This window comes from Octodon degus, unplaced genomic scaffold (genome assembly GCF_000260255.1).
Source record: "Octodon degus isolate 3935 unplaced genomic scaffold, OctDeg1.0 scaffold00003, whole genome shotgun sequence".
NCBI lineage: Eukaryota > Metazoa > Chordata > Mammalia > Rodentia > Octodontidae > Octodon > Octodon degus.
In genome coordinates this window covers 35,415,175-35,431,639 of record NW_004524579.1, presented here as the reverse complement: position 1 = coordinate 35,431,639, position 16,465 = coordinate 35,415,175, and the positions used below count along the sequence as shown (strand labels likewise).

Below are 16,465 nucleotides of genomic sequence, written 5' to 3'. Positions count from 1 at the left end.
GAACAAAGTATATCATAGATATTATTGTTATGTTCTTTGTTTAGAAAATCAAGTAAGGGGGGTCTGCCCCTTAGCTCAGTTCTTTAAGTGGCTGCTTCAACAAAGCAGTCAGGCTCAGGTTGCTGTGGTTCGATCTCCACAACTCAAGCCAGCCAAACCTGCCCTAAAGGCATTGGGAGAAAAAAAAAAAAAGAAAGAAAATCAAGTAAGAAAAATAAGAAAAACAACCACAGTTGCTTTATTGTCCAGGTGTCCAAGGAGTTTAATCTTGTTCTGAGGAATGGACCTATTTTCTAGTTGAGAGGATAATCTTGTAAAACATATATTAATATATTTTATATAATCTATGTAAAGCATATATTAATAAGTAAACAAGTGTTTCCATTCATTTATGTCCATTACAGGAAAGAATTCTGCAATTAGAAAAAGGGAGAAACTGATCACCAAAATTATCCAGGAAACTTGTTTATCTGAAATGAAAAACAAGCAAGTCTGTATCACAATATCCCTGTGTGGAAGGAGTTAAAGACTATAATTTCAACTCCTTAATAATCACACATTTTCATGTCTTATGCTTTATTTTCCACCAATAACACTGTTTGAACACATATGGCCGCACTTAGTACACATATATACATGTATGTGTTAGACACACATATAAATCAAACTCTATTAAAATCAAGTTAACAGAGATAGTTTTGAACCTTTGCCAATAGCTATCATTGATTTAACCATGAATAATAAAAAGAAAGTTGTATTTTAGACTAGGTCTTTGAAAAAAGGCCCTTACTAATAAAAGAAAAAAAATACACTCAAGTCTGATGACATCAATAATTACAGAAAACAGTGTATACTAAGCAAATTAGTATTAATATTATATGAATGTCCCTATTTCAACCTTTAAAGCCATACCTCTATAAGATTAACCAGTACTCCGCTGATCTTACAAAATGAAGGTCAGTCTTCTCCCACTGTCTAAAAAGGAATGAGGAAAAGTGTGCCCTTACATGGAGACAGTATCACCTGTGATTTGTGATGCAGACACGGAGAACTTGAGCCTCAGTGGGAGCACTGGGTTTATTATGTGCTTCAGCCCATATATACTTTACTGTAAGTTTTAGTAGGATGTTTTTCATAATTTGTATCTGAAGACTAAAATGAGAAAGAAGGAAGAAGGAAAAGGACACAGTACATCCTTCAGTGCCCTCGCAAGTGGTTCTTTCCAGCCATTTGACGTTCAAGGCACTGTGGGATCCCAAAGAATGCCTGTTTTTTTTTTTTTTTTTTGTGGAACTGGAGATTGAACTCAGGCCTTTGTGCTTGCCAGGGAAGCACTTATTCTACTGAGCCATCTCCCCAGGCCCAGAATGCCTGTTTTTCAACACTCAAAAAAAAGGTGTTGTACTGGAAATATATGCTGGGCTTTAGGTAGGGAGAGGGCACTAATCTGAGTCAGACTCTCTTGGTTTGCCTTTGGACTTCAGTATGTACTAACTGTGGAACACAGGGCCACATTAAAGAAGGCGGTTAACTTCAGAGAATCCATGTCTATAGTTTAGGGTTGATGATGATGCTAGTACGGATTAGACATACCTCAAAGGTAGCCATAAAACTTAAATGAGATAACACATAGATAGCACCCTCCACAATTTATGGCACGTAAGAATTTAATAAATGCTGACATTTTTATTATTCCTGCTTGCTTAGAAATGGTCACATGTGAACAATCACATTACTCAATAACTTGAGTATGCTGTTTAATGAGCCCTGCCCCCACATAAAAAAAAAAAAGCCCAGACCATTTATACCTAAATCAACATCCCACAGCATACTAGTTTGCTAAGAAACAGACTTTAGACTGGGACATTTCATCAAACACATATGGGAACTAGCCATGGTGCTGGCTCACAAATGTATTACACTAAGCAAGGGGTGTGCCTACTGAGTAACTATTACATGAAACCAGCTTAACAGCAACTATACTAGCATGAAAATGATTCTGGACAGAGAGAGGAGGTGGAGGGGTCTCAACCAATTAAATGGGAAAAATTGACCATTGCCACTTATAAGCTGTAGCTTGGTCTTCTCCCTAATAAGACCAGTTTAATGAACTCACTGGCCAAGCATTTTTTTTTTTTTTTTTTACACAATCAATATTCAGTTCTGTGAAAAATCTGAAATTCTATTGGGTCAATCTGCATCTAATTTTTGGTTAAGATAGCAGTTTGAAAAGACCTCAATTTACAACAGAAGCTATAAACAGCAGACCTTTAAGCTGAAAGCAAATGGTACACATGTTTAGTTTGGCTTGAAAAAAATGTTAAAAGATATTTTAAGCCCAGGTTTCTAATTCATTAGATCTCCTGTAAAATCAGGATTTCTAAGGTTTCCCGAAAGACTGGAGGACAGACAATAATGGGCTTTTTTTCACTCGCAGTAACATCATCCACGGCTGAGTGGAGGCAGCCACTTCCCCTGGGCATTTGCTCTGCCTTTCACCAGCCCCACACTGACACAGAGAAGACTGTGAACCATACTGGCAAGCTTGCTGACTTCCTGCCTGGTCCCTCATGGCATTTATGGTAATCTCTCCATTATAAATATTTGATTCAAAATAGTTTCTTGCATGCTCTGGGAGCCTAGCAGCCATCTAAACTTGTGAGTAAACTAGAAGTTCTTCTAAGGAAAACTGGCTCTTCTTGAATGCCCTCCCAGCCCCACTCTGAATGGAGGCACACTGATTTTTCTGGAGACCGGGCCTTACATTTCAAAACAGAATGCAAGGCTTGCATTCTTCAGATTAGTGTCTTTCCCACTCAGCAACCAGACCATACTTCAAACAATTTAAGAACGAAATAGTGAGCTGAACACAAACCAGCAGGTCCTACAGATGTTATAACCCAACAAACCACCAACACATTTTTCTGCCTAGATGCATAAATTAGCCCTGTTGTAAAAGCATACAATCAGACACACAGGAACTACTACACACTTGCTCCTTCAGAGCAGTCCTCACTATTTCATCCTCTGTCCTCACCTGAGGGCTGATATTTAGAACAACCACTTGAACGATACTTCTGCATAAGCTGCTCATTGTTATCTACTGTCTAACAAAACTTCCTGTGAAATAAGTTCATCCTGGAGTTTTCTACCAGGAGAATGTTTTCTTTTCCAGTTAAATGTCATTGTTTTCTTTTGTCATGTAACAAGAATTACATAATCTAACATGTTTGTTTTTGGGTCAGGAAACTTGGAACAAAATTTTTGCTCACTCTGTGTCTGGTAATGTATGGTTCTACTCTTTGTGTTCATCACTGTTCTATTTTCTATGAAACTGTTGTCTAGCTAAATACCAAGTTTGATTTTGCAAATTATTTTCAGGACTGTTTTGGACAAAGGGGTATTAATTGACTTTAGAGCAGATGTGTATGTGTGAGCGTGCGTACACATGCACACACACACAGGCACTAAGCTACTTCTAGATCTCCCTCAGTGTGGTCTTTTAAAGCCACTGCAAGAAAACTCATGGAGCACAGATTGCAGCCAATAGACAGATCTGTTGCCCCATAAGAAAGCAAGTAGCACTCAGGGCGGTGCAGGGAGGCTCGCTATTTTAAATGGCTTCGTACATCTGGTGAGTTCATTACCATCTCAGCCTGAGAGGTGCTTCAGCCCTCACTGTAATGGAAATGTTGCCATTGTCTTTTGTTCAGACTCTCTGAACTTCTAAGATCCATGCAGGCACCACCTGAACTAACTTTAACCTCTACTCTGGCATTAGACATGCAGCTGCACGGAGATCACAGCAAACTTGTAAGTGCTTTGAGAGGAGGCAGAAACAATGGTTTGGGTCTCAAATGCTAGATCCTAAAAGCCATTTTCAAAATAAAAAGAGGTTTGGTAGACTTTATATGAGAATGGGTATCATGTCTCATTATATTGTTAGTCAAAAGAATTGCTGTCTTGAAAAGACAGGGATGGAATATAAAGAAATTAATCTAATTCAGGAAGTGCTATGAACAGTAAGAGAAATCAAGCAATTATCCCTAGCAGGAGACAGAGTGCTAAATTGTTAGGCACCCTCACACCCTAGGATAATGAAAGAAAAGGACCTGAAAGGCAGAATTGATAATGAGCAATACTTACACACCAGTTTTTAAGATACTTTCAGTCTGCTCTATAGAGAAATATAATTAATTTTCTTACAGAGAAAGACACAGAAACTAGAATTTCTAACATGGTTTGGTCACTATCAACAGAAACTATGTCTTCTAGAATATTCTTTAGGTTTTCTCTTTTCACGGTCTATCTTGCTGAAATTCCTGATAATCAGCTCCAAATGACAAGGAGAATCCAAAGTTGAATCCAAAATGTAGGATTCTATTATATCAACATTAGAGGTTGAACAAGATTACAGGGAGTTGGCTGTGGTGGTACATGCCTATAATCCTAACACTCTGGAGGCTGAGGCAGGGGGATCACTGCCTTGGCTACACAGTGATGTTTAAGATTATTCTGAACTGCACAGTGAGATTCTGTCTCAAAAAAAAAAAAAAAAAAAAAAAAGAACCAAACAAAAAAATTCTTATTATGTGACAAAAATTTCCAAAAGTAAATTTTGTTATTATAAATATTTCCATAAGGAAAAAATCTATGAAGTCCAGGCCTATTTATTTAATATTTGATAAAATAGAAAAAATGAACACAGATGGAACCTTGGCAGCCAAGGTCTATAGGTCCTGAGACAGAAGGTGCCACCTACATTGTGTGACTTTTTGAAGAACATCATGGGGCCTGTGAGACAACTCAGTGGACTAAGCTCCTGCTTCAGCAAGCGCAGGGACTAGGGTTCGATCCCCAGCACCACATGCCACATGTTGGTCCCGCCTCTGGGTGCACTAAGCTGGCCACTGAGACCAGGCATGGAGGCGCATCTCTGTAACTCCAGTGCTGGGCAGGCTGAAAACAGGAGGATCACTACAAGTCTGAGCTGCACAGTGAGACCCTGTACCAACTACATTAAAAAAACAAAAAACAACAAAAAAAACATGGTGGGCTTTAGACTGAACTAGGTGGGTCCAGAGCCATTGGAAGGTCTGCTGCACAACTTCTCTTAAGGCTCTATAACCCCTACTACCACTTCAAGGGAGGTATCTTCTCTAGCATGTGTTCTGGTGCAGTGTAAACAAGGTTTCTGTAGGCAAAAGCACAGCAGAAACCCTGAGTTCAGAGTGAGTGTGATCTATCTATCTGGGTAGGGAGGTATTCAGGAAAGTTGGTGCACAGGAAGTGAAGGCAGAGCTCTAAAAAGAAGAGGAGGGGTAATTCAAAAAATCTACACATATGGTCATTTTCCTAAGGCTGAACCCACAGAATGATAACAAGCAACACCAAGCAGAGGCTAGGCTGAGCACACATCTGCACAGGAAGCACTAGCTACTGATCTGGTATCTCTTTCATATTCATAGCTGCTAAATCAGAAGAGGGCAGATAAGGAGGGTGGGTTACCATCTGATTTGCATGTCTTTCTGACATCCCCATACAGAAGGCCACAGATTTCATGGCTGGCTGGCAAGGAGATAACTGAGAGAGAAGACAAAGACATCCCTCTGACTGACAGCTTTGTTTGTTAGGCAAGAGAAAGGCTCATCAGAAAAAAAAAAAAAAAAAAAAAAGCTATTTTAGAAGAGTTCAAAAGTTAAGAATTAATTATGTTCAAGAAAAAAAAAAAGTCCTTTCTTTTCTCCCCAGCAACCAATTTGTGAAAATTTTGTTAGATATTTAAGGTTTATCTATTAAAGGAAACAAATTGCTATGGGTTCAACAAATAATTTAGGAAGATAATCAAGTCATTAAAAAATAGATAATCTCGCCTATGCCCGATTAAAAGGCTCAAGTGCAATTTAATTATCGCTGTGCACTAAGCCTTCTCAAGCCTTTCTGTGCACAGGCCCTGAGGAGCACACGATGCTGCCAAGAGCACTGAGAGGTCACCCTCCTTTGCTGCGCATGGATGGGACTGCCTTGGAGCAGGTCGGACAGACAAAAACCTATTTTGTTTCCAAATATCTCTACAGAGAATTCTAAAACACCTCCTTCCCACAAGAGGACCTGGTCCGGTCTTTGACAATGTAGGTTGTCAGAAATTTTTCCTGACATCAAATCTAAATCCAAAATGCTGTGAGTTTAGCCTGCTTCTTCTTGTTCATTCTCAGCAGAGATGGAGAAGCACTGGTCACCAATCTGGAGGTAATCACCTTGAGGGCTAGTGTACACTTGAGGCTACTGTAGCAACTTGCCCCTTTTTATCTCTGTTATTTTTAGGATTACAGAAATATCCTGGTGACTAGAACCTTTCCTTTCAAGAAACTGTCTCTGAACTTTCTCATCATGTCATCTTAAAGTTGGACAATAATACCTTATTATATGAGGTCTCAAAATGTAAAATTTCAAACTGCACTAAAAAGAATTTAAACCAGTATCAGAAAAAAAACAGGGTGTCATTGTATTTTCTCACAATGTTGTGCAGGAGGCCAGCACCATGCTTATTTTTTCAGAAAATGGCAATCATAACTGACAATTGCCATCAGAAGACAATTGACAGAAGCTCTTGAAATGGGAAAGCTGGTGGAATTGTTGGTATGCAGATAGTTGACAATCACAAGACCACCAATTACCTGGAGGAAACCCAGATATGGACAGGGAGCCCAAGGGACAGTCTGGGTGAGCAGACACTGGTGGGCACAGATCACCAGCCTCTGCTCTACATTTTCTATTTCTAGTACATTTCCCAGGATCATTTGCACTGACCTTGTATTCTGCTTGAACGCATACTCAGTATTCAGTATGCACTGAACTGGCACTCCCACTCACTTACTGCTCCTCCACCCTTACCTATTCCTTTCTACTTCTCCAGTCTGCCAGTTATCAACACTTAAGTCCTATCTCCTAGGTGCCTACAGAGACTCCTTTGTATATCACCATTGTGGTCATTGATAAAAATGTATATGTAATGTGATGCTTTTAAGTTTTTAATACTTTAAAACAAATGAACAAACAAATAAACAACAACAACAACAACAAAAAAAACCAAGTTTACCAGAGGTTTACTGACAGCTGTTGTTATACTTCAAGTAAGGGGACCAAGAGATGGAAGAAAGGGGACAAAAAATTAAGATGTGTTATGTACAAGAACCAACTCCCCATGATAAATGTAATCATTATGAACTGCAAACATGTACTAATAAAAAATAAGAAAGCTGTATTTTGGGGTGTGTACATTAGTGTGCTGGGCACTGTAGGGAACATGAGAAGCAGTATAAGAAGCCAATGGCAGGTGCTGGATGAAACACCTTTACAGAAACTTAATTCACATCTATAAACCTTCTGAGATAAGAAAACTATGATTTTCCCCCACTTTATAGATAAAGAAACCGAGGCACAGGGTGTGGAATAATTTTCTTTGATTATAATTCTAGAAGTTTGGCTCCAGAATTGGTGGCCTGACAGAACACTTCAATTCTACAACTTGAGTTTCATAATTAGCATTATGTATGTTATACACGAAAGCTAAGTGACTTTCCTGGGTATAAGTGATGAGGGCTTTGAGTGATGTCTGGTGGTGCTCAGAGGTAGGTGCAAGTAGATTCTGAAAGCAAGAGTGGGGATGGAGTAGGGCCTCAGGAAAGTATTTATGCCCTGGGCTTGGGCAGACAACAGTCAGGGCACTCCACCTTGCAGATCTTAAATCTTAGGGGGGCCTGAAGGCTCCCAACCCCAGGTTACATAAAGGCCTTCTTTAGCCAGGTGAAGGCCCCTAGTTTTGCCCAATATCCCTTCACATCCTGGAGAGATCTTGGTCCATTGCACTCCCTGTTCCCCACCCTTAGAGGACAGCACTGCCTGGTCCAGAGGAAGCCCAGCTTCCCAAGCAACCTCAGGTAGCCAGCAATTCTATATTTTTGACAGAAGAAAGGTCCTCTGATCCATGCCATAACTGTACATGAAGAAAAACTTTTCTTTGACCCAGTTCCCAGAACTTAAATCTTAATGCTCCATGAAAACAGACCTGCCCTTTCTTTCTTCATTAGTAAAAAAGAATGAACATGTTGTGTTGGGTCCCCAGACACCCAGGCCAGAGAGAGATATGACCCCATCTCACTCATTAGCAGCTTCCTTCCCTGGTACTCAGCACCTGAAGGTTTTCACTTCTTATTAGCTTGTCCATACTCCAAAGAGACAATACCTACTGTGAGCACCAGGATGATCGCTTCCTAAGTAAAGAATAATTATAAAATTAGGACCTTAGGGCCGGCCAAATAGCTCAGCAGATTAAAGTGCCTGAAAGTAGGCACTGGGGTCAGGGCTTCGATCCCTGGGCCTGCTGTGCCGGCCCCGCTCCCGGGGTACACTGAGACGACAAATGAGACTGGGCTTGGTGATGCATGCCTGTAATTCCAGCACTTGGGAGGCTGTAAACAGGAGAATCACTATAAGACCGATCTAGTAATGAGACCCTGAACACCCTGTAGACCCTTCCCTAAAATTCAGAAAATAAATAAAATAAAATAAAATAAAATAAAATGAGGAGCCTGCCTTTCTCACTTGGACACATAATATGGAAACAAAAAAAAAATATTGACCAAAATAAAAGTATATGGCAAATATAATCTCTAGTCCTGAAGACAGCCCACTTTTCTCACTGGTTATGTTATCTCCTACAGTCTAAGCACGTAAGTCTACATGCTGTCCTTTGGCAGTTCTACAATGATTTTGAACAGAGATTTGAGAGCTGAAAATGGTTGTTTATCTCTATAATTTATTTTCTTGATGGAAGGCCAAGATGGTGCTTTTTATTCACATTATGCCAACTGCAGGTAATAAGAGTCAACCTGTTATGACATTTTCTGATCCAAAAGGCATTGGAAAATTCAACTCAGGGAACTGAGTTATTTTCTATCACTATCTAATTGAAAACAATACATATTATGGGAGGAAAAAAAACAGATTTGGTATAATCTTAACATCTTAATGGAAAACACATTTAAGGATAAATATAAAAAGTGATCTATCTTAAATTTTATTATAAGATACAAGGCCTAAAGTAAGCAGACTCTATTCCTTAAAATAGGTACAGCATTTGTTACTCATTTTAAGGCACTTAAAGTTATTTATATTTCATTTGGGAAAAAATTGACAGTCTTTCAATATCAACATATTGATAATCTTTATGACATAGTCAATAGTTTTTAGAATTTCATCTGGGAGAATGGTTATATTCCATCCATACCTAAGTAGTAAGAATTAACATAAGTGTTTAACACTAGTATTATAATTTAGGCTTTGTTAATAATTTCATATTATTGAATACCGAGGCTTATATTTTCATTGGAATTGATCATAAACTTTCAAATTTAGATGTTCTTAAAAAAATCTATGACTGAACATGTGTCATCAGTTGTTTGCCAATCTTCAAATGTAGTAATCATGCAACTTCTGTAAAAATATGTGCTAGTTTTAGAAGCTTCTCCTTCCATTCAATAGAGAAACTTGAGCTTTAAAGAAGAAATATTCAGGTAGACAGACATTAATCCATCTATTAATATCTAAGATTATCTATTCTTTTTCCTATTCTTGTTGCCAATAATCAGGAACTGAGTGCATTCACATGTATGCACACACACACACATATAAACACGCTTACAGATACATACCACTCTTCTGATTTATTAGACCAAATATTTTACAGGATGAATTAACTATAAAATAGCACTCAAATTATTCACTGGCAATATGTTTTCTTTGTGGTCAAATTCTATAAAGTCAATGCCTTGAAAATCAGGTTAGGAAAATCTTAAACATAGCTTTCTAAGTTATTATATAGCATAATTATCACCAGTTTTCGGCAATAAGATGATAGAGGCCTCTTTGTATTATACAACTCTTAAACCCAAGAATGATAACAAGAAAATAAAACTGGTTAAGTGCCTAATTTAAAACAACATTTTTCACATAATTCAACATTTTAAAATGCAATTATAGTCAAAAGAGTATTCATGGATACTCAAACCTTGAATGTTAATGTGATTTAGATAAATGTGGTTCAGCTTTAAGTAAAGGGATAGTGAATAAATTATTATCAAATATTCACATTGCTGGTATGAAATTAATGATAAAACACTTAGGTATAACTTCAATATGCTTCAAAAGTGACAGAAAATTTTTTTCATATTTGGGCAGATCGCAAAGCTAATTTTTTCAGTAATTCTAACATAAATCTATTCAAACACATTCATGCTAGACGTCTTGAAATGAACAGAGTTTCATTTCTGGATTCTCGTAATTATGAAAATTTTGTTAAATATTGAAAAGATTTAAGATACTAAGATGAACATAAAATGGCTATATATAAAGATAGAAGAAAATAATTTTAAAGATAAGATTGTGCCACAAAAGTCAATTCTTATTGCTTCTCCTTGCATTTAATTAGGAGGATGAACTATCAAGTTGATCTATGTCAGGACTTCAACAGACATGTGTCAACACTAACTGATGGCACTTCAATCACGTGCCTGCACAACGAACACCAAAATGCCTCGGCCTCTTTGTGGGTTCTGATTCGGGTCGAGGTCCACAGACGCTGGTCTGGCTGAATGGTAGGACAGTCTTTACACAAGCTTCCTCGCACCTCAGCACTTGTCATTAGAATGGTGCCTGGAAACACAAAATTGCCTTCCACAGGTAGTGCTAAAACTCTAGAACTTGTTCTTTTCAAAAACATATTGCAAAAGGATATAACGTTTTAATGACTATAAAAAGAAATTTTTTGAAAGCGTTAAGGGAACCTAAGGTGTAACTTAATATTCTAAAACTTGCATATGAATGTTACTACATCTCTTGGCTCGTTTATGTTAGATACAATATACCACTAATGACACATACACCTTTAGGAAATTTGCACTTTATATGTAATCTATTATGCCTCTTCAACTTATTAAAACAGAAAATCAGACTAGACTGGAAGATAACATATTTAACTACTGTTCTGTATTGCAAGGTCCATTTGTTTTGTTAAGAAATGCCAAGTTAACTATATTGGATTATTTTGCTAAAGTCACATACCTACAATATTTAAATGGCAAGTGAATACCCAACTCTGACAAAACTAAACAAAAAAAGGGGATAAAATGAAGGACCATTTTGTATCTGTATATACAAAATAGTTAAGATAGATATACAGCTACTTTCTCTTAATGAGAAGAAAGATTTGTACTAATAGTGTTTGGACAGGATATCATGTCTGCATCTTATACTATGAATAACCACTAAAAAGACAACAATATGCAATGTATTAATTATTCAAACTGTCCTACTAATAGGTTTTGAAACTGTCTCATTGCTATTTCTCAATAAAATTAATTTAAAAAAAGAAATGCCAAGTTATAAAAACATAAAATTAAACCCCTAGCTTTAATATAACACCTAAACTTTTCTTAATATTAATGTGGTAATATTTATAACATCTAGAAATGTTCTACAACAACTACTATGGCAACATAACATCAGTAATACTTGGTAGTTCTTTGAGCTATTCCTAAACCACCCCACATTCACCTACTACATTACAATTAGTCTTTGCTAGTTTTATGAATGGGTAACATTTTCCAACTGCTTGTAAGAAAAGTATAGTATCTATCTTGCCTACATGAAGGGATTAAATATTTCTTAGATAACTGTAGTTAAAAATGTTTTTAGAACTCATTATGCCCTTGGGGTGGCAAGGCTGCAGAGGGCTATATCACTGAAAGTTCTAAAAGGTTTGCCATCTTTGTCCTAGGGCCTGTACAAGATACTCAACTACAAAATCAGATATGACTCCTACTGGTGAATCTGAGAGGAGACAGGTTGACAGTAAGCAACTATTGTATAGTATAATAAATGCTGTAATAGAAATATGCATAGGGTATTACAGAAACACAGATGAAGAGACAGTAATTTCTCTTCAGAGGAAAGAGAAGCAGCACATGAATTTTTAAAAAAGGTAGTGGGGCCGGAGAGATGGCTCAGTAGAATAAGTGCTTGCCTGGCAAGTGCAAGGGCCTGAGTTCAATCCCTGGTTCTGCCAAAAAAATAAATAAAGAAAGAAAGTAGTATTTGAATTAATATTTATAGGACTGACAGAGTTGGTCAAAAAGAGAAGCAAAAGCCTGCTTTAAGCAGAGAGGAGTCTCAGCCAACTTGTATAGAATGAACATGAGAAAGGCGACCAAGAAAACAGAACAACACTTCTGGGCCCCTTCACCTGAAGAAGTGATCGAGGCCAAAGGCAGTGTGGGTGAGGTAAGAAATTGCCTTTGTCTTGCTGGAAAGTCTGGCTCAGTTCATGATCAACAGAATTTTCTAAAGTTTTTGAATAGGAGAATGATCAGATCAGACTAGTTTTAAGAAAATTTTGGCAGAGGATACATTAGAGAGAAACTGGGGAAAAAAAAAAAAAAAGGAGGTGGGGGGGAGTGATGTGGTTGCTAGGATGCACGCACAGCAGATAGGTGAGGACCTGAAGGAGAAGCTGGGTGTGGTATGAGCATGAAGGAGAGCGCAGGTGGGGAGGTGTCTGTTGTTCCCCAGACTGGATGGCAAAGAAGAACATGGGGTTGCAGTGGTGGTGTAGGAACAGAGGGCTGGGAAGCTGTCATAGGAAACAATGAGCTGAGTCTGGGTCAGGTGAATGTTAAAGTGGATGAGTCGTGCAGGTGTTCAAAAATACATCAGAGGCAGAAAAATACTCTGGAGCTCAGGAACAGGTTATGGAAAGAAAAACAGACTTGGGATTTATCAGATTTATCCAGGAAGGCAGATGTCTTCCTGGACCACAGCAATATCCCCAGAAATATCTAATGAAGGACTAAAGATCAGTGTTTGGTAGGATCCATGAAGCACAGACACAATGAAAAGAATGAGGATAAAAAGACAGGGAATACTAATAGTATCAGTAGTGGGCAGAAAAGGTAGGTAGGTCTATTTTATGAATTACAGATTTGAACTCTTGATTTTTAGGTGTTTTCTTTTATTGAGACAGTATCTTGCTATACTTCCCAGGCCATTCTCAAACTTCTGATGTAACAGTTACGTCTGTTTGTATCAATCTGCTTGTTTTGAGAGCTGTCCTGGGGCTGGTGGAGCACCCGTGTGGGTATATCTGAGTGAGCCATGGGGACTGACCTAGTGCATTATGTATGGCTGCTGGCCCTTCCTCTCTGGTACTGCTGCCCTGCTCTGCTTTCTGCTTGCTAGGAACTAAGCACCTTTCTCCTGCTGCATCTTTCCACCATGGTGCCTTAGAGTCAGTTGACTGAGGACTGCATCCCCTGAAACTATGAGCCAAATAAAATTCTCCTCCTTTAAACTGTGACTGTCAGGTATATATTCACTAGCAGCAGCAGTGCTGATGTACACTGAGCCCAACTGGTCCTCCTGTTTCAGCTGAGTGCCTGGAACTACAGGCTTGTGCCACTGTGCTCAATTTTTTTTCCTTTCTTTGTGATACTAGGCATAGAACTCTGGGCTTGTGTACAGTAGGAAAGCACTCTACCACCAAGCTACATCACTAACCCTGGGCTCAATTTTTAAATGAAAGACTGCAAAGTTGTTCTGAACGTATGACTTGCATTTTAAGGAAAGAATTTAGTGAGGAAACTGTATAGTTAATAATGGCATTAGTAACATATATTTGAATTAGACTTAAATTTTTAACTCCAAAGTACTAATGACAGCCACTGGACAATGGACAGAGACATAGACAATCTAATTTCTCTAATTTAACCTCACTTAAATTTCATCAGTTATGCAGAAGTTACAATTTAGAAAAATAATTACATAACATGCTTAAGACTTTCAATTGTAATTTTAAAAGAAAAAAATTTTAAAGGAAAAAAACTACTGAAAATTAGAGAAAACTTCAAGAAAAATTCAAATGAATTTTTATGCATTTCTGTGAGTGTATGGCTGTGTATATACACACACACATGCATGTGTGTTTGGTTCTCTATGTTGATATGCAGATCCTTCTTCAAAGTAAAGCAAAATGTTTTAACCAAATGAATAATTTACAAAAAAAAATCACATTAATGATCATGATCACCAATTTTGTTCTGATATAATTTCACTGATTCACAATGTAGAATCACAGAGAGCCCTACCCCCACCTCTGTGTCTCAGCTATAAAAGAAGTGGCAGGGAAAACAAACATACTTCATACTTCGTTACTAATTCTAGACATACATTTTATATTTAAATCAACATTCCCTAGTTTTGTAAAATAAAAATCATTTCAAAGCAAAAGAAAGTGAATTAAAGATCCTATCCATGAGATTAAACTCCAAAGGAAGATCTATTTAATGCTCTTTAAAGTAGAAGATATGGTGGCTTAATACTTTGTATCTTTAATGCAATCATATTGCCTAATGATGAGCAAAACTAAAAGGCCAATTCATTATAAAATTCAATATTTGGAGCATCAAACTCTTTAGCACTTAATAAGCAATTAATATTGTCAGTGAAAAATGTTTTGGTAGTACAAGGTGAAAATCAATAACACTAGCCCACTTGTTGCCCTCTCTACCACTGACAAGCTATCCAAATAACTACAACCCTCAAGGGAAACAAACTACTTTGATATTTGAACTTATGTTCTCTGCAAGCGGACATGACTCCCGTGAAGTTGTTTGCTTATAACTGAGAATGCACTTTGTTCATAATCTGTTTGATAATTGTTAGCATATATGTAGCCTGCAGATGAATGTCTTAGAACATTCCATGCCTTACTAATAGATACTTTAAAGGTTCACTATGCATATTAGCTTTGAGACAAAACATGCGAACTTAACTCAAAGCACTCCATTTAATGGAATGTTTTCCTCTTAGGAATAAGTGCAGGAAGGAAGTCTGGATGCATTTCTGAAGGCTCATGAAACGTGCATTAGCAAAACTATTTTTCTAAGAAGTGGGTCTTCTATTTATAGAGTTTTCTTTGAAAAATATAGGAATAAACAAAAAAGGAAACTAAAAATTATCTCTAATTTCACCCTTTTGAATTCTCTGTAATTAACTGGAAACATGCATCTGTAATGAAGCTACTCTTATTATTAAATCCCAGTCCTCTGAATCATAATAAATCACTGGCATATATTCTTCCAGACTTTCTATTAGCTTGTTTCTGAAATTATAAATTCTATCAGTTTTTCCTATAATGTACAATTTTGTAGTCTTCTGCACTATTTTTTTTTTGTAAAACTATTTCATTTGTTTGAGATGAGATTCAGTTTTCAGATGATTTTAAATGTTAAGGTTAAAACTGTAACATTACTATTATAACACTACACGGTAAGTGTATGCTCCCTCAAAGCATGTGTGCGGTAATAAAATAGAAATATTATTTAACAAATATCAATATTTGTTTTTCTGAGTTAAAAAAGGTAGAGACTAATCAGTTTTGTAAAATGGTAAGGGTACTTTTTAAAAAGTAAGAGTGCTTTAAAAAAAATACACGTTTACTTTAAGTGTAAGGATGGGTAATTTACTTCAAAAGTAAGAAATCCTTACTTTATTTGTAGTCTTCTGTATGTACTGTTTCCTTCCATACACAGTTTGGTACAGTATTTTTTTTTTGTAGTCACTGTGCCATATGTTATAGTGTTTCTATATAAGTAGGCACCAAATAAGACAGCCTTAAGATTTGGAATTCAGTTGTTTGGAACCCTGAACTTATTTATCCATGGAAACAATGTCACAGATTGTGGTTAATATTCTACCCTAGTTTCCAACAGCCTGGAGAATTTCTAATGTTTAAGAATTTATAGTGTCAGTACAATCTCCTAAGAACTATTTATAATAGTTTCAGTAGAGAAAGAATTTCAAGGTCCACAAACAGAAACCTAATAGTCTCCTGTAGACACCAGCTCTAATTTCTAGCATCTCTAGATATACTGGAGCATTGTGCTTTTAAGCTAGTGGGAGTTTCTGTGGCCTATCAGAGAAAAGGATGAAATTAGCTGTCCTGACCCTCTAGACACTGGATTTGCCCAAAGTTCTACTATAAAATCACATGAATGTCTCCCTGCATACATGTTCTCAGGTAGAAAATAAATTATGAGATTAACAGGAGAGACTAGGTAGAAAGCATGTGCACATTATGGACATTAATGACTTATGGAGGGCGAAGGGTGTGTGCTTGTGTGTGTGTGTGTGTGTGTGTGTGTGTGTGTGTGTGTATGCATGTTGGAGTAAAGTGAGGGTCAGAAAAAACACGGTATTTGGAGGCCACAATAAAGGCCTAGAGGAAAAGGAGAGAATAACTTGTCAGAAAAACTGAAAAAAACTCCAAAATAGATAGGATTTATGGTATAGGGATGAGATGGTGAGACACAGCATGAATGACAAATTAAGCTAACAGAGCAGGAAGGACCTA

General features: G+C 37.3%; 1 protein-coding gene across 3 annotated transcripts in view; it reads right to left on the bottom strand.

Moving 5' to 3' along the window:
* Wdr7 (WD repeat domain 7) overlaps window positions 1-16,465 on the bottom strand; it is a 438,292-nt gene that overhangs the window by 8,679 nt on the left and 413,148 nt on the right. The window lies entirely within an intron of this gene.